The 22,173-nt window shown below is 47.3% G+C and overlaps 1 pseudogene; it reads left to right on the forward strand.

Annotated features, from left to right (window-relative positions):
• Positions 1-8,899: 8,899 nt before the first annotated feature.
• On the forward strand, positions 8,900-9,665 carry LOC129543036 (mitochondrial import receptor subunit TOM20 homolog pseudogene; annotated as a pseudogene).
• The last annotated feature ends 12,508 nt before the right edge of the window (positions 9,666-22,173 follow it).

Below are 22,173 nucleotides of genomic sequence, written 5' to 3' on the forward strand. Positions count from 1 at the left end.
TGACCTCTTCCAGTCCTGTGGCCACTGCTGAGTTTTCCAAATGTTCTGGCATATTGAGTGCAGCACTTTCACAGCATCATCTTTCAAGATTTGAAATAGCTCAACTGGAATTCCATCACCTCCACCAGCTTTGTTCGTAGTGATGCTTTCTACGGCCCACTTGACTTCACATTCCAAGATGTCTGGCTCTAGGTCAGTGATCACGTTATCGTGACTATCTTGGTCGTGAAGATAGTTTTTGTACAGTTCTTCTTTGTATTCTTGCCACCTCTTCTTAATATCTTTTGCTTCTGTTAGGTCCATACCATTTCTGTCCTTAATCGAGCCCATCTTTGCATGAAATGTTCCCTTGGAATCTCTAATTTTCTTGAAGAGATCGCTTGTTTTTCCTATTCTGTTGTTTTTCTCTATTTCTTTGCATTGATCCCTGAGGAAGGCTTTCTTTTCTCTCCTTGCTATTCTTTGGAACTCTGCATTCAGATGCTTATATCTTTCCTTTTCTCCTTTGCTTTTCGCTTCTCTTTTTTCACAGCTATTTGTAAGGCCTCCTCCAACAGCCATTTTGCTTTTTTGCATTTCTTTTCCATGGGGATGGTCTTGGTCCCTGTCTCCTGTACAATGTCACGAACCTCCGTCCAGAGTTCATCAGGCAATCTATCTATCAGATCTAGTCCCTTAAATCTATTTCTCACTTCCACTGTATAATCACAAGGGATTTGAGGCAGCGCAGACGTGAGAGACGCCGGCCCCGGCACAACCAACCATGCAAAGAGGCGGGGCCGTGAGGAGCTACCCCACTCCTGAAGCCAGGGCCAGAGGCCGAAAGGAGCTACCCTACGTCCAATAGGCGGTGGCTGCACGGGCGCAGGAGGGCCAAGAGGAGCTACTCCAAGTTCCAGGTCAGGTGGGGTGGCCTTGAGGAGATACCCCTCATCCAAGGTAAGGTGCAGTGGCTGCGCTTTCTTGTAGCAGCTGTGAAGAGATATCCCACGCCCAAGGTAAGAGAAACCCAAATACGACGGTAGGTATTGTGAGGGGACGTCAGAGGGCAGACACATTAAAATCATAATCACAGGAAACTAGTCGATCTGATCACATGGACCACAGCCGAATGTGGTCCACTGGAGAAGGGAATTGCAAACCACGTCAGTATACTATCCTTGAGAACCCCATAACAGTATCAAAGGGCAAAATAATCGGATATGGAATGAGGGATTCCCCAGGTCGGTAGGTGCCCAGTATGCTACTGGAGATCAGTGGAGAAATAACTGTAGAAGAAATGAAGGGATGGAGCAAAAGTAGATGTGACTGGTGATAGAAGCAAAGTCCTGTGCTGTAAAGAGCAATATTGCATAGGAACCTGGAATCTTAGGTCCATGAATCAAGGAAATTGGAAGTGGTCAAACAGGAGATGGCAAGAGTGACGATAGGCATTCTAGGAATCAGTGAACTAAAATGGACTGGAATGGGTGAATTTAACTCAGATGACCATTATATCTACTACTGTGGGCAGGAATCCCTTAGAAGAAATGGAGTAGCCATCATGGTCAAAAAAAGAGTCCGAAATGCAGTCCTTGGATGCAATCTTAAAATCGACAGAATGATTTCTGTTCGTTTCCAAGGCAAACCATTCAATATTACAGTAATCCAGGCCTATGCCCCTACCTCAAACGCTGAAGAATCTGAAGTGGGACGGTTCTATGAAGACCTACAAGAACTTTTAGAACTAACACCCAAAAAAAGATATCCTTTTCATTATAGGGGACTGGAATGCAAAAGTAGGAAGTCAAGAAACACCTGGAGTAACAGGCAAATTTGGCCTTGGAGCACGGAATGAAGCAGGGCAAAGGCAAATAGCGTTTTGTCAAGAGAACGCACTGGTCATAGCAAAAACAACACAAGAGAAGACTGTACACATGGACATCACAAAATGGTCAACACCGAAATCAGATTGATTATATTCTTTGCAGCCAAAGATGGAGAAGCTGTATACAGTTAGCAAAAACAAGACCAGGAGCTGACTGTGGCTCAGATCATGAACTCCCTATTGCCAAATTCAGACTTAAATTGAAGAAAGTAGGGAAAACCACTAGACCATTCAGATATGACTCATCTATAGTTAAGTGTGATTTCGGATTCCTTCGACCTTGTTGCAGAATTCACGCAGTTGCCCGCAAGTGTCAATATAAGTGACAGGACTCGTCTAGTCTTGCTAGGGGAAGTCGGGATTCCTCTTCAGTTGAAAGTAGAATGGTCCATTATGATCAGGTGAGGTGTGATCACGGGGCTCCTCTTAAATTGTGGTGGGAAATTCGGAGTTCTTCTCTCATTGGGACAGGCATCTCTGGGCGACCCTTGAGTTGCATCAAGGAATTTAAGCCGCATATTGAATTTTTAGAAGGAACTCGGGACTTGGGTCTAGGCGCTGCTGGAAAAAAAGGGCCTCTTCTGGCTTTGAAAGAGGAATCTCGATGTTTTTCTCGAGTTGCTGCATCCTCTCGAGTAACGTCGGTAATATCAGGGAGCCTTCCGTGTTGTCTCTGGGAAGACAGAAAGCCTTTCCATTTGCAAGGGGAACCTCGGAATTCCTTTGGAGTCACTGCAGAGAAACAGGTCTGCATCTAGATTCGAGTCCGTCAACTCATGATTCCTCTCCAGTGGAAACAGGGTTCTCGTAGTTGCTCTCAAAATTCACCTGGGGAGTCAGGCCTCGTCTCAGGTTCTGACATAAAACTCCGCATTATTCTCTAGTTGTAAAAGGGGTGTTAGGCCACAGTCGAGTTGAATCTCTACCTGGAGATTGTATCGAGAATGCTCAGGCAGTCAGGTCTCCACTCGCCTTGTGAGTTCATACCCGAGGATAGATTGGAATCGGGGCAGTGGAATCAGACAATATCACAAGTGGTGGGGTTCATCAGTACCTTTTTGAATTGTGATTTGAAACCCCGGGGATCCTCCCGAGTTTCAAGTTGATACCAGCCTCCTCATAATGTGCGACGGGAAAGTCCGGATTCTATTGCAGACAAAGCAGGGGAATCAACTCTCATCTGGAAAAGAGGACTGGGAAACGGGGCACTTTGTCAGTTGTGGCAGGCAACTGGGTGTTCCTCTCGACTGGGGCCGGGAAATATGGTGTAGTTTTGAGTCTCATAAAGGATCGTAAGTAACCTTTCAAGTTTCCAGAGGGAATGTGGGATTTCTCCTGAGAAACTTCAGCGGAAAAGTTCCTCATCTCGCCTTGAGGGGATAATTTTTTTGTTTTTCTCGAATTGCAGCAGGAAGCTTGTGGACCCTCTCTATTAGCGATTGGGACATGAGGAACTCGCTCCTGTTGTCCCAGGGAAGTCAGGTCTCCTCTCGTGTTGAAAGGGGAACGTCGGGATTCCTCTCGAGGCATGGCAGCGGAATAGGGCCACATCTAGCCTTGAGTCGGTCAACTGTGTGTTCCTCTCCAGTGGCGAAAGGGATCTCGGGGTTACTATGTAGGTTCTACTGGGGAGTCAGCCTCGTCTCAATTTGAGGTACGGAATTCTGCTTTCTCATCGAGTTGTAAAAGAGGAGTCAGTCCTCGGTTCCTGCTCTGGCAGTTCAATAGGGCATTTTCTATAGTCTCAGCATGGGTGTCAGGTCTCCCTTCATGTTGTGAAGGGATCCTCGGTGTTCCATTGGAGCTGTGAAAGGACATCAGGAAATACTTCGTTTCGAGGAGGAATGCAGAGTCCTTTATCCTTTCAGCAGGATCCTCTGGAAAGCACTCGCGTTTCAATAGGAGACAGAGGCCTCCTCTTGTGATGGGAGAAGAAGGAAGGATTCCTCATCAGTTGAAGCAGGGATTGAACGCACAAATCGTGAGGAGGTAGGGAATATGGAACTCTTCTAGAGGTGTGCACAGAAACACGGGCCTTCTCTCTGTTGAAGACGGGTATTCTGGGAGCCCCTTGAGTTGTAAATATGGATTCATGCCTCCTATCGAATCTTGAGAGAGACTACGGGATTGCTCTCCAGATGCTGCAGGAAATAAATGGCCTCAAGTTTCGTTGCCTTGGGCATCTCGTGGCTTTTGTCGAGTTGAGGAGAGAAGTGTGGCTCCTTTTGAGTAACGACTGGGAATTCAGGGAGACTCTTGTGTTGCATCAGGGAAGTAAGTTACGAGGGAAAGGTTGAGATTGCTTGAGTCACTGCAGAGGAGTTAGGCATCAATTTGCATTGAAAGGGTTAACAACAAAGTGTTTCTCGAGTTGGGGCAGGAATATTTCAGATTCCTCGAGTTGCAACAGGTGCCTTACGGAGCTTCTCAACTGGTCTCGGGGAAGTCCGGAATCCTTTTGAGGTGTGATTTGACGTTGGGATGCCTCTCGAGTGAGTGCAAAGGCCTAGGGTCTCATATGGAGTGGAAGCGCTAACCTCAGGGTGCCTCTCCAGTTCTGACATGGATCTCAGTGTTATTATGAAGTTTCAACAGGGGAGTCATGCCAGATCACTTGTTGAGGCATGGAACTCCGATATCTTTTCGAGTTGTTAAAGGGGTGCGAGATTCCTGTTGAGCTGAATTTCTGTCCTGGGGTTCTTTCTCAATGATGCACCTGGGAAGTCAGGCCTCCCTTCGTGGTGTTAGTTGATCCCGGGGGTTCTCTTTGCATCAGTACATTGGAATCAGGTCTTAAGTCGAGCGGAAGGGGAAATGGTGTCATTTTGAATTGTGGCACGACCCACCGGGGTCCTTTCGAGTTTAAAGGGGAGAACGTCCTCCCCTTCAGATTTGACAGGAACATCGGGATTCCATCCCAGACAAATCAAGGGAATCGATCCTCATCTCGAGATGACGAGTGGAAAACGGGGATCTTCTTGAGCTGTGGCAGGAACCTCGCTGCTCCTCTCGAGTTTGCCCGGGTATCTCGGGGAACTTCTGGAGTTGTGTATAGGGTGTTGAGTATTCTTTCGAGTTTGAAGAGGGAATGTGGGATTTCTTTTGAGCTGCTGCAGCGCAAAGGGGCGTCCTGTAGCGGGGAGGGGAGAATTTCATGGTATTTCTCGAGTTGCAGCTTGAAGCTTGGAGGTCTTCTCGAGTTACGATATGGACCTCTGGGACTCGCTAGTGTTGCCTCAGGGAAGTCATGTGTCCATTCGTGTTGAAATTAGAACCTCGGAATGCGTTTCGAGGTGCTGCTGGGCATGAGGGCCACATTTAGACTTGAGTCAGTAAACTCAGTGTTCCTCTCCAGTGGACACAAGGATCTTGGGGTTGCTATGGCGGTTCCACTGGGAAGTCAGGCCTAGTCTTTGTTGAAGATGGAACTCTCCAAACCACAATGAAACACCATTTCACACCAGTCAGAATGGCTGCTATCCAAAAGTTTACATGCAATAAATGCTGGAGAGGGTGTGGAGAGAAGGGAACCCTCTTACACTGTTGGTGGAAATGGAAACTAGTACAGCCACAATGGAGAACAGTGTGGAGAATCCTCAAAATCCTGGAAATAGAACTGTCATATGATCCAGCAATCCCACTCCTGGGCATACACACCGAGGAAACCAGAATTGAAAGAGACACATGTACTCCAATGTTCATTGCAGCACTGTTTATAATAGCCAGGACATGGAAGCAACCTAGATGTCCATCTGCAGATAAATGGATAAGAAAGCTGTGGTACATATACACAATGGAATATTACTCAGTCATTAAAAAGAATGCATCTGAATCAGTTCTAATGAGGTGGATGAAACTGGAACCTATTATAAAAATATGGAACTCTGCTTTCCCCCCAAGTTGTGAAAGGGATGTCAGACCTACTGTCTGCTCAAGCGGGAAATTTTGGCTTTTTCGAGAGTCTCAGCGGGGGATTCATGTCTACGATCATGTTGGGAGGTGATACTCCGTATTCCACTGGAGCTGGATTAAGCACAACAGGAATCATCTGTAGTTGAGTGTGAACTTGGAGTCCTTGTACCTTGTTGCAAAATCCATGTGGTGGCCCACGAGTGTCAATACAAGTGACAGGATTCGTCTAGTGTTGCTAGGGGAAGTCGGGATTCCTCTTCAGTTGAAAGTAGAATGGTCCATTATGATCAGGTGAGGTGTGATCACCGGGCTCCTCTTAAATTGTGGTGGGAAATTTGGAGTTCTTCTCTCATCGGGATGGTTATCTCTGGGCGACCCTTGAGTTGCATCAAGGAATTCAAGCTGCATATCGAATTTTTAGAAGGAACTCGGGACTTGGGTCTAGGCGATGCAGGAAAAAAAAGGGCCTCTTCTGGTTTGAAGGAGGAATCTCGATATTTTTCTCAAGTTGCTGCATCCTCTCGAGTAACCACGGGAATATCAGGGAACCTCCCATGTTGTCTCTGGGAAGACAGAAAGCCTTTCCATTTGCAAGGGGAACATAGGGATTCCTTTGGAGTCACTGCAGAGAAACGGGTCTGCATCTAGATTCGAGTCCATCAACTCATGATTCCTCTCCAGTGGAAACAAGGTTCTCGTGGTTGCTCTCAAAATTCACCAGGGGAGACAGGCCTCCTCTTGGGTTCTGACATAAAACTCCGCATTATTCTCTAGTTGTAAAAGGGGTGTTAGGCCACAGTCGAGTTGAATTTCTACCTGGAGATTGTATCGAGAATGCTCAGGCAGTCAGGTCTCCACTCACCTTGTGAGTTGATACTCGAGGATAGATTGGAATCGGTGCAGTGGAATCAGACAATATCACAAGCGGTTGGGGACATCGGTTCCTTTTTTAATTGTGTTTTGAAACCCCGAGGATCCTCCCGAGTTTCAAGGTGATACCGGCCTCCTCATAATGTGCGACGGGAAAGTCCGGATTCTATTGCAGACAAAGCAGGGGAATCGACTCTCATGTGGAAAAGAGGACTGGAAAACGGGGCACTTTTTCACTTGTGGCAGGCAAATGGGTGTTCCTCTTCAGTGGGCCCAGGTATGATGGTGTAGTTTTGAATCGCATAAAGGATGGTAAGTCACCTTTCGAGTTTCCAGAGGGAATGTGGGATTTCTCCTGAAAATCAGCAGCGGAAATATTTCTCATCTCGCCTTGAGGGGAAAATCTTGTGGTTTTACTTGAATTGCAGCAGGAAGCTTGCGGTTCCTCTCGAGTAGCCATTGGGACCTCAGGAAAACGTTCGTGTTGTCCAAGGGAAATCAGGTCTCCTCTCGTGTTGGAAGGGGAACTTCGGGATTCCTCTCGAGGTGCCGTAGAGGAATAGGGCCTCATCTAGAGTTGAGTCCTTATATTGGGTGCTCCTCTCCAGTGGGGACGGCTATGTCAGGGAACTTTCTGTGTCGCATAAAGTGTGTCAAGGACCCGTTCGAGTTTCAAACAGGAATGTGGGATTTCTCCTGAGACTCTGAAGCGGAAATTTTCCTCATCTTGCATCGAGAGGAGAATCTTGTGTTTTTTCTCGCGTTGTTGTGGGAAGCTTGGGGTTTCTCTCGAGTTGTGACTTGGACCTCAGGAACTCACTTGTGTTCCCCAGGGATGTCAGGTCTCCTTTCCTGTTGGAAGGGGAACTTTGGGATTTCTCTCGAGGCACGGCAGAGGAATAGGGTCACATCTAGCCTTGAGTCGGTCAACTGTGTGTTCATCTCCAGTGGTGACAGTGATCTCGGGGTTATTATGTAGGTTCTACTGCGGAGTCAGCCTCGTCTCCATCTGAGGAATGGAATTCTGCTTTCTCATCGAGTTGTAAAAGAAGAGTCAGTCCCCGGTTCCTGCTCTGGCGGTTCAAAAAAGCATTTTCTATAGTCTCAGCGTGAGTGTCAGATCTCCCATCATGGTGTGAAGGGATACTAGTGTTCCATTGGACCTGTACAAGGACATCAGGACCTACCTCGGTTGAAGGAGGAACTCAGAGTCCTATATCCTTGCAGCAGGATCCTTGGGAGAGTTTCAGTAGGAGACAGAGGCCTCCTCTTGTGGTGGGAGAAGAAGGAAAGATTCCTCATCAGTTGAAACAGGGATTGAACATACATATCATGAGGAGCTGGGGAATACGGAACTCTTCTAGAGGTGTGCACAGAAACTCGGAGCTTCTCTCGATTTAGACGGGTATTCTGGGAGCCCACTGAGTTGTAAATATGGATACAAGCCTCCTATCGAATCTTGAGAGAGAACTCAAGATTGCTCTACAGATGCTCCAGGTAAAACATGGCCTCATGTTTCGTTGCCTTGGTCATCTCGTGGCTTTTGTCGAGTTTAGGAGGGAAGTCTGGCTCCTTTCCAGTTACGACGAAGAATTCAGGAAGACTCTCGTGTTGCATCAGGAAAGAAAGTTACGAGGGGAAGCTCGAGATTGATCGAGTCACTGCAGAGGAGTCGGGCTTCAATTCGAATTGAAATGGGTAACCACAAAGTGTTTCTAGAGTTGGGGCAGGAATCTTTTGAATTCCTCGAGTTGCAACAGGTGCCTCACGGAGCCTCTCAAATTGTCTCTGGGATGTCCGGAATCATTTTCAGGTGTGAGTAGACTTTGGGCTGCCTCTCGAGTGAGTGCAAATGCCTAGGGTCTCATCTGGAGTTGAATCGCTAACCTCAGGGTGCCTCTCCAGTTCTGACATGGATCTCAGTGTTCCTACGCAGTTTCAACAGGGGAGTCATGCCAGGTCTCTTGTTGAGGCATGGAACTCTGCTAACTTTTTGAGGTGTTAAAGGGGTACGAGATTCCTGTGGAGTAGAATTTCTGTCCTGGGGCTTTTTCTCAGTGATGCACCTGGGGAGTCAGGCCTCCCTTCGTGGTGTTAGTTGATCCCGGGGGTTCTCTTTCAATCGATACAGTGGAATCAGGTCTTAAGTCGAGCGGAAGGGGAAAGCGCTGTCATTTTGAATTGTGGCACTACCCACCGAAGTCCTCTCGAGTTTAAAGGGGAGAATGGGGCGGGCATCTGAGCTGCGCCATGCACTCGGCTCCGAGGCGTCACCGTCAATGGCTCTTTTGCGGGCCCCGCCGCAGCCGACCCGGCTCCTCGGTGGAGAGAAGATGGTGGGCCGGAACAGCGCCATCGCCTCCGGCATGTGCGGGGCCCTTTTCATCGGTTACTGCATTTACTTCGACCGCAAGAGACAGAGTGACCCCAACTTCAAGAACCGGCTGCGAGAACGAAGAAAGAAACAGAAGCTTGCCAAGGAGAGAGCTGGGCTTTCCAAGTTACCTGACCTTAAAGATGCTGAAGCCGTTCAGAAATTCTTTCTGGAAGAAATACAACTTGATGAAGAATTACTAGCTCAAGGTGAATATGAGAAGGGTGTGGACCATCTGACAAATGCAATTGCTGTGTGTGGACAGCCACCGCAGTTACTGCAAGTGTTGCAACAAATTCTTCCACCACCAGTGTTCCAGATGCTTCTGACTAAGCTCCCAACAATTAGTCAGAGAATTGTAAGTGCTCAGAGCTTGGCTGAAGATGATGTGGAATGAGAAACAAATGTCAACATAATGATCTCAATTAAAGCGTATTTTTAAAATCTTAACTCAGAAGATGACCGGCTCTGGGGGAGGAAGGGCAAATAAGCTTGTTATGGACTGTCCTCCACAGTGAAGTCTACCAAAGTTAATTTTTACTTTGTGTAGATCCATTTGTCTGTTTTATTTATTTTTCCCAGTGAAAAGTGTATTTTGATAGAGAGCTTTTCATTTTATAAATACACTATGAATTACTGAAATATGCATTTGTTTATTCCTAAAATGTGTAATTAGAATGTACAAATAACATCCCATTACTTACATTAAAAATACCCAGTGCTCAGTTTTGGAAGATAGGCCCAAAACAGTGTAGAAGAAAACTGAAGAATATACTTGTTTTGCTCTGCATCAGAAAGTTGGCTGAAAACTTGTGTTGATCAAAAATGAGCATTAAAATAAGAGATTATTTCTTTTATTTAATCTCTTAAATATGTGTAATGTGCTGCTATGCTATAATAACAACTTCACCCCCTCCTTTGAAATGTTTTCTTTAAATCAGTGGGTTTGATGTGTTCTGGATATTTATCTTCTTGTATTTTAGATACACGTAGTTGCAGATAGCACCAGGAATTAGATGTTTATACATTCTTAATCTGGCTGAGTAAGCTTTACCAGTTAATGCCTGCCCACTTGCCTCATATATAAACTGAGGAAATGGGTCTGCTAATTCAGCTTCTAATTCCTTTGGTTTTGTGCAGCATTTTCAAATCCCTCTTTCTGAGGGAAATACCTGTTGGGGCAGCCAGCCCTTGTGTTTTTTTATACTCTGAATTTTGCATGCTTTCCTGACTTAGTATTTTTGAATTGGTTTTTTAAAAGATATAATGTGTTGATTTTCACTGAAATCATGGTTCTGTCACTACTTTTGTAAACTAACCTGAAACGTAACCTTCACGGTAACTGGGACGATATGCTTGTAAAAGTTTTGTTCCCGTTTGCTTTTATCCTCAGTGTTCCTCCTCAATCCCCTGCCAACCCTTATCTTGTATGAGAACAAGGTGTATCTTTGTGGCTGAAGACTTGAATGAAAGATAATGGAACCTTTTATTCTCTGAATAGTGACATGTTATCTGCAGCCACAGATTAAATATCAGACCTAAGAATAAAGATCCTTGGTACTTAAAAAAATAAATAAATAAAGGGGAGAACGTCCTCCCCTTCAGATTCAAATGAAACATTGGGATTCCATACCAGACGAATCAAGGGAATCGGTCCTCATCTTGAGATGACGAGTGGAAAACGGGGCTCTTCTTGAGCTGTGCCAGGAAGCTCGCTGCTCCTCTCGAGTTTGGCTGGGTATCTCGGGAACTTCTATCGTTTCCCTTAGGGTGCCGAGTATTCTTCCGAGTTTGAAGAGGGAATGTGGGAATTCTTTTGAGCCATTGCAGTGGAAAGGAGCGTGGAGGGGGTGATTTCTTGGTGTTTCTCGAGATGCAGCTTGAAGCTTGGAGGTCTTCTCGAGTTACGACGTGGACCTCTGGGACTCGCTAGTGTTGCTGCAGGGAAGTCAGGTCTCCATTCGTGTTGAAAGTAGAAACTCGGAATGCGTTTCGAGGCACTGCTGGGCATGAGGGCCGCATTTAGACTTCAGTCGGTAAACTCAGTGTTCCTCTCCAGTGGCCACAAGGATCTTGGGGTTGCTATGGCGGTTCCACTGGGAAGTCAGGCCTAGTCTTTGTTGAAGATGGAAAACAGCTTTCCCCCCGAGTTGTAAAACGGATGTCAGGCCTGCTGTCTGCTCAAGCGGGAAATATCGGCTTTTTCGAAAGTTTCAGAGGGAGATTCATGCTTACGATCATCTTGGGAGGTGTTACTCCGTATTCGACTGGAGTTGGATTAAGTGCAACACGACTCATCTATAGTTGAGTGTGAACTTGGAGTCCTTGGACCTTGTTGCAAAATCCACGTGGTTCCCCGCGAGTGTCAATACAAGTGAGAGGACTCGTCTAGTCTTGCTAAGGGAAGTCGGGAATCCTCTTCAGTTGAAAGTAGAATGGTCCATTATGATCAGGTGAGGTGTGATCACGGGGCTCCTCTTAAATTGTGGTGGGAAATTCGGAGTTCTTCTCTCATTAGGACACGTATCTCTGGGCGACCCTTGAGTTGCATCAAGGAATTTAAGTCGCATATTGAATTTTGAGAAGGAACTTGGGACTTGGCTCTAAGCGATGCAGGAAAAAAGGGGCCTCTTCTGGCTTTGAAGGAGGAATCTCGATGTTTTTCTCGAGTTGCTGCATCCTCTCGAGTAACGTCGGGAATATCAGGGAGCCTCCCGTGTTGTCTCTGGGAAGACAGAAAGCCTTTCCATTTGCAAGGGGAACCTCGGAATTCCTTTGGAGTCACTGCAGAGAAACAGGTCTACCTCTAAATTCGAGTCCGTCAACTCATGATTCCTCTCCAGTGAAAAAAGTGTTCTCGTGGTTGTTCTCAAATTCACCTGAGGAGACAGGCCTTGTCTCGGGTTCTGACATAAAACTCCGCATTATTCTCTAGTTGTAAAAGGGGTGTTAGGCCACAGTCGAGTTGAATCTCTACCTGGAGATTGTATCGAGAATGCTCGGGCAGTCAGGTCTCCACTCGCCTTGTGAGTTGATACTCGAGGATAGATTGGAATCGGTGCAGTGGAATCAGACAATATCACAAGCGGTTGGGGACATCGGTTCCTTTTTTAATTGTGTTTTGAAACCCCGAGGATCCTCCCGAGTTTCAAGGTGATACCGGCCTCCTCATAATGTGCGACGGGAAAGTCCGGATTCTATTGCAGACAAAGCAGGGGAATCGACTCTCATCTGGAAAAGAGGACAAGAAAACGGGGCACTTTGTCAGTTGTGGCAGGCAACTGTGTGTTCCTCTCGAGTGGGGCCGGGTATGATGGTGTAGTTTTGAGTCGCATAAAGGATCGTAAGTAACCTTTCGAGTTTCCAGAGGGAATTTGGGATTTCTCCTGAGAATCAGCAGCGGAAATGTTCCTCATCTCACCGTAGGGGAGAACTTATGGCTTTTCTCGAATTGAAGCAGGAACCTTGCGGTCCCTCTCGAGTATCGATTGGGACCTCAGGACCTCGCTCGTGTTGTCTCAGGTAAGTCAGGTCTCCTCTCATGTTGGAAGGGGAAGGTCAGGATTCCTCTCGGGGCACGGGAGAGGAACAGGGCCTCATCTAGAGTTGAATCCTTATATTGGTTGCTCCTCTCTAGTGGGGACGGCTATATGGGGGAACTTATTGAGTCACATAAAGGGTGTCAAGTGCCTGTTCTAGTTTCAAGTGGGAATGTGGGATATCTGCTGAGACTCTGCAGCAGAATTGTTCCTCATATCACATTGAGGGGAGAATCTGGTTGTTTTTCTCCTGTTGCAGTGGGAAGCTTGGGGTTTCTCTCGAGTTGCGACTTGGACCTCAGGAACTCGCTAGTGTTGGCTCAGGTATGTCAGGTCAACTTTCGTGTTGGAAGGGGAAATTTGGGATTCCTCTCGAGGTGCGGCAGAGGAATAGGGCCACATCTAGCCTTGAGTCGGTTAACTGTGAGTTCCTCTCCAGTGGCAACAGGGATCTCAGCGTTACTAAGTAATTTCTACTGGGGAGTCAGCCTCATCTCCATTTGAGGTATGGAATTCCGCTTTCTCATTGAGATGTAAAAGAGGAGTCAGTCCTCGATTCCTGCTCTGGTCATTAAATAGGGCATTTTCTATAGTCTCAGCATGGGTGTCAGTTCTCCCATCATGTGAAGGGATACTCGGTGTTCCGTTGGAGCTGTGCAAGGACATCAGGACCTACCTCGGTTGGAGGAGGAACTCAGAGTCCTTTATCCTTGCAGCAGGATCCACAGGAGAGCACTCGACTTTCAATAGGAAACAGAGGCCTCCTCTTGTGGTGGGAGAAGAAGGAAGGATTCCTCATGAGTTGAAGCAGGGATTGAATGCACATATCATGAGGAGGTGGGGAATACGGAGCTCTTCTAGAGGTGTGCACAATAACTCGGGACTTCTCTCGATTGAAGACGGGTATTCTGGGAGGCCCTTGAGTTGTAATTATGGATTCAAGGTTCCTATTGAATCTTTAGAGAGATCTCGGATTGCTCTCCAGGCACTGCAGGAAAAAAATGGCCTCATGTTTCGTTACCTGGGGCATCTCGTGGCTTTTGGTGAGCTGCGGTGGGAAGTTTAGCTTTCCTTTCGAATTACGACGGGGAACTCAGGGATGTAAGTTACGAGGGAATGCTCGAGATTACTCGAGTCACTGCAGAGGAGTCGGGCTTCAATTTGCATTGAAAGGGGAACCACAAAATCTTTCTCGAGATGGGGCAGGAATCTTTCGGATTACTCGAGTTGCAACAGGTGCCTCACGGAGGCTCTCAAGTGGTCTCTAGTAAGTCCGGAATCCTTTTGAGGTGTGAGTGACCTTTGGGATGCCTCTCGAGTGATTTCAAGGACTAGGGTCTCAATTATAGTTGAAGCGCTAAACTCAGGGTGCCTCTCCAGTTCTGACATCGATCTCAGTGTTCCTATGAAGTTTCAACAGGCGTGTCATGCCACGTCTCTTGTTGAGGCATGGAACTCCGCTATCTTGTCGAGTTGTTAAAGGGGTGCAAGATTCCTGTCTAGTAGAATTTCTGTCCTTGGGCTTTTACTCAATGATGTACCTGGGAAGTCAGGCCTCCCTCCATGGTTTTAGTTGATCCCGTGGGTTCTACTTGAATCGGTACTGTGGAATCATGTCTTAAGTCGAGTGGAAGGGGAAAGCGGTGTCATTTTGAATTGTGGCATGACTCACCAGTGTCCTCTCGAGTTTAAAGGTGAGAACCTCCTCCCCTTCAGATTCGAAGGGAACATCGGGATTCCATCCCAGACGAATCAAGGGAATCGGTCCTCATCTTGACATGATGAGTGGAAAACTGGGCTCTTCTTGACCTGTGGCAGGAACCTCGCTCCTCCTCTCAAGTTTGGCCAAGTATCCTGGAGAACTTCTGGAGTTGCGTATAGGATGCCGAGTATTCCTTCGAGTTTGAAGAAGGAATGTGGGGTTCTTTTGAGCCGCTGCAGTGGAAAAGGGCATCCTGTAGCGTGGAGAGGAGAATTTCATGGTTTTTCTCGTGTTGCGGCTTGAAGCTTGGAGGTCTTTTCGAGTTACGACTTGGACCTCTGGGACTCGCTGGTGTTGCCTCAGGGAAGTCAGGTCTTCTTTGGTGTTGAAAGTAGAAACTCCGGATTCCTTTCGATGCGCTGCAGGGCATTTGGACCACATTTAGACTTGAGTCGGTTAACTCAGTGTTCCTCTCCTGTGGCCACAAGGATCTTGGGGTTACTATGGAGGTTCCACTGGGAAGTCAGGCCTAGTCTTTGTTGAAGTTGGAACTCTGCTTTCCCCCCGAGTTATAAAAGGGATGTCATGTCTGCTGTCTGCTCTAGCTTAAAGTTTTGGATTTTTCAAGAGGCTCAGCGGGAGATTCATGCCTGCGATCATATTGGGAGGTGATACTCCGTATTCCATTGGAGCTGGATTAAGCACAACACGACTCATCTATAGTTGAGTGTGAACTCGGCGTCCTTGGACCTTGCTGCAGAATCTGCAGGGTTGCTCATGAGTGTCAGTAGACGTGAGAGGACTCATCTAGTGTTCTAGGGGACAATGGGATTCCTCTTCAGTTGAAAGTGGAATGGCCCATTATGATCAGGTGAGGTGTGATCACGGGGCTCCTATTAAATTGTGTCAGGAAATTCGGAGTTCTTCTCTCATCCAGACGGGTATCTCTGGACAACACTTGAGTTGCATCATGGAATTCAAGCCGCATATCGAATTTAAGAAGGAACTCAGGACTTCTGTCTAGGTGATGCAGGAAAAAAGGGGTCTCTTCTGGCTTTGAAGGAGGAATCTCGATGTTTTTCTCGAGTTGCTGCGTCCTCTCGAGTAACCAAGGGAATATCAGGGAGCCTCCCGTTTTGTCTCTGGGAAGAGAGAAAGCCTTTCATTTTGCAAGGGGAACCTCGGGATTCCTTTGGAGTCGCTGCAGAGAAACATGTTGGCATCTAGATTCGAGTCCGTCAATTAATGCTTCTCGCAGTATAAACAGGGTTCTCATGGTTGCTCTCAAAATTCACCTGGGGATTCAAGCCTCGTCTCCTGTTCAGACATGGAACTCTGCATTATTCTCTAGTTGTAAAAGGGGTGTTAGGCCACAGTCGAGTTGAATCTCTACCTGGAGATTGTATCGAGAATGCTCGGGCAGTCAGGTCTCCCCTCGCCTTGTGAGTTGATACTCGAGGATAGATTGGAATCGGTGCAGTGAAATCAGACAATATCACGAGTGCTTGAGGACATCAGTACCTTTTGAATTGTGCTTTGAACCCCAAAGATCCAACCGATTTTCAAGGTGATACAAGAGTCCTCATAATGTGCGACGGGAAAGTTCTGATTCCATTGCAGACAAAGCAGGGGAATCGACTCTTATCTGGAAAGGAGGACTGACAAACGGGGCACTTTGTCAGTTGTGGCAGGCAACTGGGTGTTCCTCTCGAGTGGGGCCGGGTATGGCGATGTAGTTTTGAGTCGCATAAAGAATGGTAAGTAACCTTTCGAGTTTCCAGAGGAAATGGATGATTTCTCTTGAGAATCTGCAGCGGAAATGTTCCTCATCTCGCCTTGAGGGGAGAATCTTGTGCTTTTTCTCAAATTGCAGCAGGAAGCTTGGGGTCCCTCTCGACTAGCGATTGGGACTTCAGGAACTCACTCATGTTGTCCCAGGGAAGTCAGGTCTCCTCTTGTGTTGCAAGGGGAACGTCGGGATTTATCTTGAGGCGCGGCAGAGGAATAGGGACTCATCTAGAGTTGAGTTCTTATATTGGGTGCTCCTATCCAGTGGGGACGATTATACAGGAAACTTTTTGAGTTGCATAAAGGTTTTTAAGTACATGTTCCAGTTTCAAGCGGAAATGTGGGATTTATCTTGAGACTCTGCAGCGAAAAATTCCTCATCCCGTATAGAGGGGAGAAACTTGTGGTTTTTCTCGCGTTGAGGCATGAAGCTTGGGGATTTTCTCGAGTAGCGACTTGGACCTCAGGAACTCGCTCGTGTTGCCCCAGGGATGTCAGGTTTCCTTTCCTGTTGGAAGAGGAACTTTGGGATTCCTCTTGAGGTGCGGCAGAGGAATAGGGCCACATCTAATCTTGCGTCGGTCAACTGTGTATTCCTCTCCAGTGGCGACAGGGATCTCGGGGTAACGATGTAGGTTCTGCTGGAGACTCAGCCTCGTCTCGATGATGCATGGAATTCTGCTTTCTCATCGAGAAAAAGATGTAAAAGCTGAGTCAGTACTCGGTTCCTGCTCTGGCAGTTCAATGGGGCATTTTCTATAGTCTCAGCATGGGTGTCAGGTCTCTCATCATGTTGTGAGGGGATACTCGGTGTTACATTGGAGCTGTGCAAGGACATCAGGACCTACCTCGGTTGGAGGAGGAACTCAGAGTCCTTTATCCTTGCAGCAGTATACACGGGAGAAAACTCGAGTTTCAATAGGAGACAGAGGCCTCCACTTGTGGTGGGAGAAGAATGAAGGATTCGTCATGAGTTGAAGCAGAGATTGAACGCACATATCTTGAGGAGGTGGGGAATACGGATTTCTTCTAGAGGTGTGCACAGAAACTCGGGGCTTCTCTCGATTGAAGACGAGTGTTGTGGGAGCCCTTTGAGTTGTAAATATGGATTGAAGCCTCCCATCCAATCTTGAGAGAACTCGGGATCTCTCTCCCGGCGCTGCAGGAAAAAAATGGCCTCATATTTCGTTGCCTTGGGCATCTCATGGCTTATGGCGAATTGCGGAGGGAAATGTGGCTTTCCTTTCGAGTTACGACGGGGAACTCAGGGATACTCTCATGTTGCGTCATGGAAGGAAGTTACGAGGGAAAGCTCGAGATTGCTCGAGTCACTGCAGAGGAGTCGGGCTTCAATTGGCATTGAAAGGGGTAATCACAAAATGTTTCTCAAATTGGGGCTGGAATCTTTAGGATTCCTCGAGTTGCAACAGGTGCCTAAGGGAGCCTCTCAAGTTGTCTTGGGATATCCGGAATGCTTTTGAGGTGTGAGTAGCCTTTTGGATGCTTCTTGAGTGAATTCAAAGGCCTAGGGTCTCATGTGGAGTTGATGTGCTAACCTCAGGTTGCCTCTCCAGTTCTGACATGGATCTCAGTGTTCCTATGAAGTTTCAATAGGGGAGTCATGCCACATCTCTTGTTGAGGCATTGAACTTCGCTATCTTCTCGAGTTGTTAAAGGAGTGCGAGATTCCTGTTGAGTTGAATTTCTGTCCTGGGGCTATTTCTCAATGTTTCTCCTGGGAAGTCAGGTCTCCCTTCGTGGTATTAGTTGATCCCGGGGGTTCTCTTTGAATGGGTAGGGTAGAATCAGGTCTTAAGTCGAGCAAAAGGGGAAAGCAGTGTCATTTTGAATTGTGGCATGACCCACTGGGGTCCTCTCGAGTTTAAAGGGGAGAACGTCCTCCCCTTCAGATTCAACGGGAACGTCATGACTCCATCCCAGACAAATAAAGGGAATCGATCCTCAACTTGAGATGACAAGTGGAAAACGGGGCTCTTCTTGAGCTGTGGCAGGAACCTCGCTGCTCCTCTCGAGTTTGGCCGGGTATCTCAGGCAACTTCTGGAGTTGTGTATAGGGTGCTGAGTATTCTTTCGAGTTTGAAGAGGGAATGTGGGATTTCTTTTGAGCCGCTGCAGCGGAAAGGGCCGTCCTGTAGCGTGGAGGGGAGAATTTCATAGTTTTTCACGAGTTCGGCTTGAAGTTTGGAGGTCTTCTCGAGTTACGACATGGAACTCTGTGACTCGCTAGTGTTGCCTCAGAGAATTCATGTCTCGTTTAGTGTTGAAAGTAGACCTCGGGATTCCTCTCCAGGCGCTGCAGGGTATGAGGACCACATTTAGACTTGAGTCGGTAAACTCAGGTTTCATCTCCAGTGGCCACAGTGATCTTGGAGTTGCTATGGAGGTTCCACTGGGAAGTCAGGCCTAGTTTTGTTGAAGATGGAACTCTGCATTCCCCCCTAGTTGTAAAATGGATGTCAGGCCTGCTGACTGCTCAAGCGGGAAATTTCAGCTTTTTTGAAAGCCTCAGTGGGGAATTCATGCCTACGATCATGTTGGGAGGTATTTCATTCTGTATTTCATTGGAGCTGGGTTAAGCACAACATGACTCATCTATAGTTGAGTGTGAACTCGGAGTCCTTGGACATTGCTGCAGAATCCACTGGGCTGCCCGCGAGTGTAAATAGAAGTGACAGGACTCTTGTAGTGTTGCTAGAGGAAGTTAGAATTGCTCTTCAGTTGAAAGTGGAATGGCCCATTATGATCAGGTGAGGTGTGATCACGGGGCTCCTATTAAATTATGTCAGGAAATTCGAAGTTCTTCTCTCATCCAGAAGGGTATCTCTGGACAACCCTTGAGTTGCATCATGGAATTCAAGCCGCATATCGAATTTAAGAAGGAACTCGGGACTTCTGTCTAGGCGATGCAGGAAAAAAAGGGTCTCTTCTGGCTTTGAAGGAGGAATCTCGATGTTTTTCTCTAGTTGCTGCGTCCTCTCTAGTAATGACGGGAATATCGGGGAGCCTCCCGTTTTGTCTCTGGGAAGAGAGAAAGCCTTTCATTTTGCAAGGGGAACCTCGGGATTCCTTTGGAGTTGCTGCAGAGAAACATGTCGGCATCTAGATTCGAGTCCGTCAACTAATGATTCTCGCAGTATAAACAGGGTTCTCGTGGTTGCTCTCAAAATTCACCTGGGGAGTCAGGCCTCGTCTCATGTTCACACATGGAACTTGGCATGACTCTCTAGTTGTAAAAGGGGTGTTAGGCCACAGTCGAGTTTAATTTCTACCTGGAGATTGTATCGAGAATGCTCGGGCAGTGAGGTCTCCCCTCGCTTTGTGAGTTGATACTCAAGGATAGATTGGAAACGATTCAGTGGAATCAGAAAATTTCACGAGTGGTTGGGGACATTGGTACCTTTTTGAATTGTGTTTTGAAACCCCGGGGATCCTCCCGAGTGTCAAGGTGATACCAGCCTCCTCATAATGTGTGACGGGAAAGCCTGGAATCCATTGCAGAGAAAGCAGGGGAAATCGACTCTCATCTGGAAAAGAGAACTTGAAAATGGGGCACTTTGTCAGTTATGGCAGGTACCTGTGTGTTCTTCTCGTGTGGGGATGGGTTTGGCAGTGTAGTTTTGAGTCGCATAAAGGATGTACGTAACCTTTCAATTTTCCAGAGGGAATGAGGGATTTCTCTTGAGAATCTGCAGCAGAAATGTTCCTCATCTTGCCTTGAGGGGAGAATCTTGTGGTTTTTCTCGAATTGCAGCAAGAAGCTTGTGGTCCCTCTCGAGTAGCGATTGGGACCTCAGGAACTCGCTCCTGTTGTCCCAGGGAAGTCAGGTCTCCTCTCGTGTTGGAAGGGGAATGACAGGATTCCTCTCTCAGCTCGGCAGAGGAATAGGGCCTCATCTAGAGTTGAGTCCTTAAATTGGGTGCTCCTCTCCATTGGGGACGGCTATATATTGGAACATTTTTAGTCGCATAAATGGTGTCAAGTACCTGTTCGAGTTTCAGGCGGCATTGTGGGAATTCTCTTGAGATTCTGCAGGGGAAAATTTCCTCATCTCGCATCGAGGGGAGAATCTTGTGGTTTTCCTCGTGTTGCCGCGGGAAGCTCGGGGTTTCTCTTGAGTTGCGATTTGGACCTCAGGAACATGCTCATATTGCCCCAAGGATGTCAGGTCTCCTTTCCTGCTGGATTGGGAATTTTGGGATTCCTGCCAAGGCACGGCAGAGGAATAAGGCCACATCTAGCCTTGAGTCGGTCAACTCTGTGTTCCTCTCCAGTGGCAACAGGGATCTAGGGGTTACTATGTAGGTTCTTCCAGGGAGTCAGCCTAGTCTCAATTTGAGGCATGGAATCTGCTCTCTCATGGAGTTGTAAAAGAGGAGTCAGTCCTCGGTTCCTGCACTGGCGGTTCAATAGGGCATTTTCTCTAGTCTCAGCATGGATGTAAGGTCTCCCATCATGTTGTGAAGGGATACTCGGTGTTCCATTTGAGCTGTGCAAGGACATTAGGACCTACCTCGGTTGGAGGAAGAACTCAGAGTCCTTTATTCCTGGAACAGGATCCACGGGAGAGACCTCAAGTTTCAATAGGAGACAGGGGCCTCCTATTGTGATGGGAGAAGAAGTAAGGACACCTCGTGAGTTTAATCAAGGATGAATGCACATATCGTGAGGAGGTGGGGAATACAGAAATACAGAGCTATTCTAGAGGTGTGCACAGAAACTCGGGGCTTCTCTCGATTGAAGACGGGTATTTTGGGAACCCCTTGAGTTGTAAATATGGATTCAAGCCTCCTATCGAATCTTGAGAGAGAACTCGGGATTGCTCTCCAGGCGCTGCAGGAATAAAACGGCTTCATGTTTCGTTGCCTTGGGCATCTCGTGTCTTTTGGCGAGTTAAGGAGAGAATTTTGGCTTTCCATTTGAGTTACTATGGGGAACTCAGGGAGACTCTCGTATTGCGTCAGGGAAGTAAGTTACGAGGGAAAGCTCGAGACTGCTCGAGTCACTGCAGAGGAGTTGGGCTTCAATTCACATTGAAAGGGGTAACCACAAAGTGTTTCTCAAGTTGGGACAGGAATATTTTTGATTCCTCGAGTTGCAACAAGTGCCTCACGGAGCCTCTCAAGTTTTCTCTGGGAAACCTGGATCCTTTTGAGGTTTGAGTAGCCTTTGGGATGCCTCTCGAGTGAGTGCAAAGGCCTAGGGTCTCATTTGGAGATGAAGGGCTAACCTCAGGATGCCTCTCCAGTTCTGACATGGAGCTTAGTGTTCCTATGATGTTTCAACAGACGAGTCATGCCAGGTCTCTTGTTGAGGCATGGAACTCCGCTATCTTTTCGAGTTGTTAAAGGAGTGCGAGATTCCTGTCGAGTTGAATTTCTGTCCTGGGGCTTTTTCTCAATGATGCACCTGGGAATTCATGCCTCCTTTCATGACGTTGTTGATAAAGGGGGTTCTATTTGAATCGGTACAGTGGAATCAGGTCTTAAGTGGAGCGGAAGGGGAAATCGGTGTCATTTTGAATTGTGGCACGACCCACTGGGGTCCTCTCGAGTTTTCAGGGGAGAAGGTCCTCCCCTTCAGATTTGACAGGAACATCGGGATTCCATCCCAGACGAATCAAGAGAATCGATCCTCACCTTGAGATGACGAGTGGAAAACGGGGCTCTTCTTGAGCTGTGGCAGGAATCTCGCTGCTCCTCTCGAGTTTGGCAGGGTATCTTGGGGAACTCCTTGAGTTGCGTAGAGGGTGCCAAGAATTCTTTTGAGTTTGAGGAGGGAATGTGGGATTTCTGTTGAGCTGCTGTAACGGAAATGTGCGTCCTGTAGCGTGGAGGGGAGAATTTCATGGTTTTTCTTGAGTTGCGGCTTGAAGCTTGGAGGTCTTCTCCAGTTAAGACGTGGACCTCTTGGACTCGCTAGTGTTGCCTCAGGGAAGTCAGGTCTCCTTTCTTGTAGAAAGTAGAACTTCGGGATTCCTTTCAAGGTGCTGCAGGGCATGAGGCCCGCATTTAGAATTGACTGGGTAAACTCTGTTCCTCTCCAGTGGTCACAATAATCTTGGGGTTGCTATGGCGATTCCACTGGGAAGTCAGGACTATT

This window comes from Moschus berezovskii, chromosome 5 (genome assembly GCF_049115385.1).
Source record: "Moschus berezovskii isolate FMDL1 chromosome 5, NW_MosBer_1.0, whole genome shotgun sequence".
Taxonomy (NCBI): Eukaryota; Metazoa; Chordata; class Mammalia; order Artiodactyla; family Moschidae; genus Moschus; species Moschus berezovskii.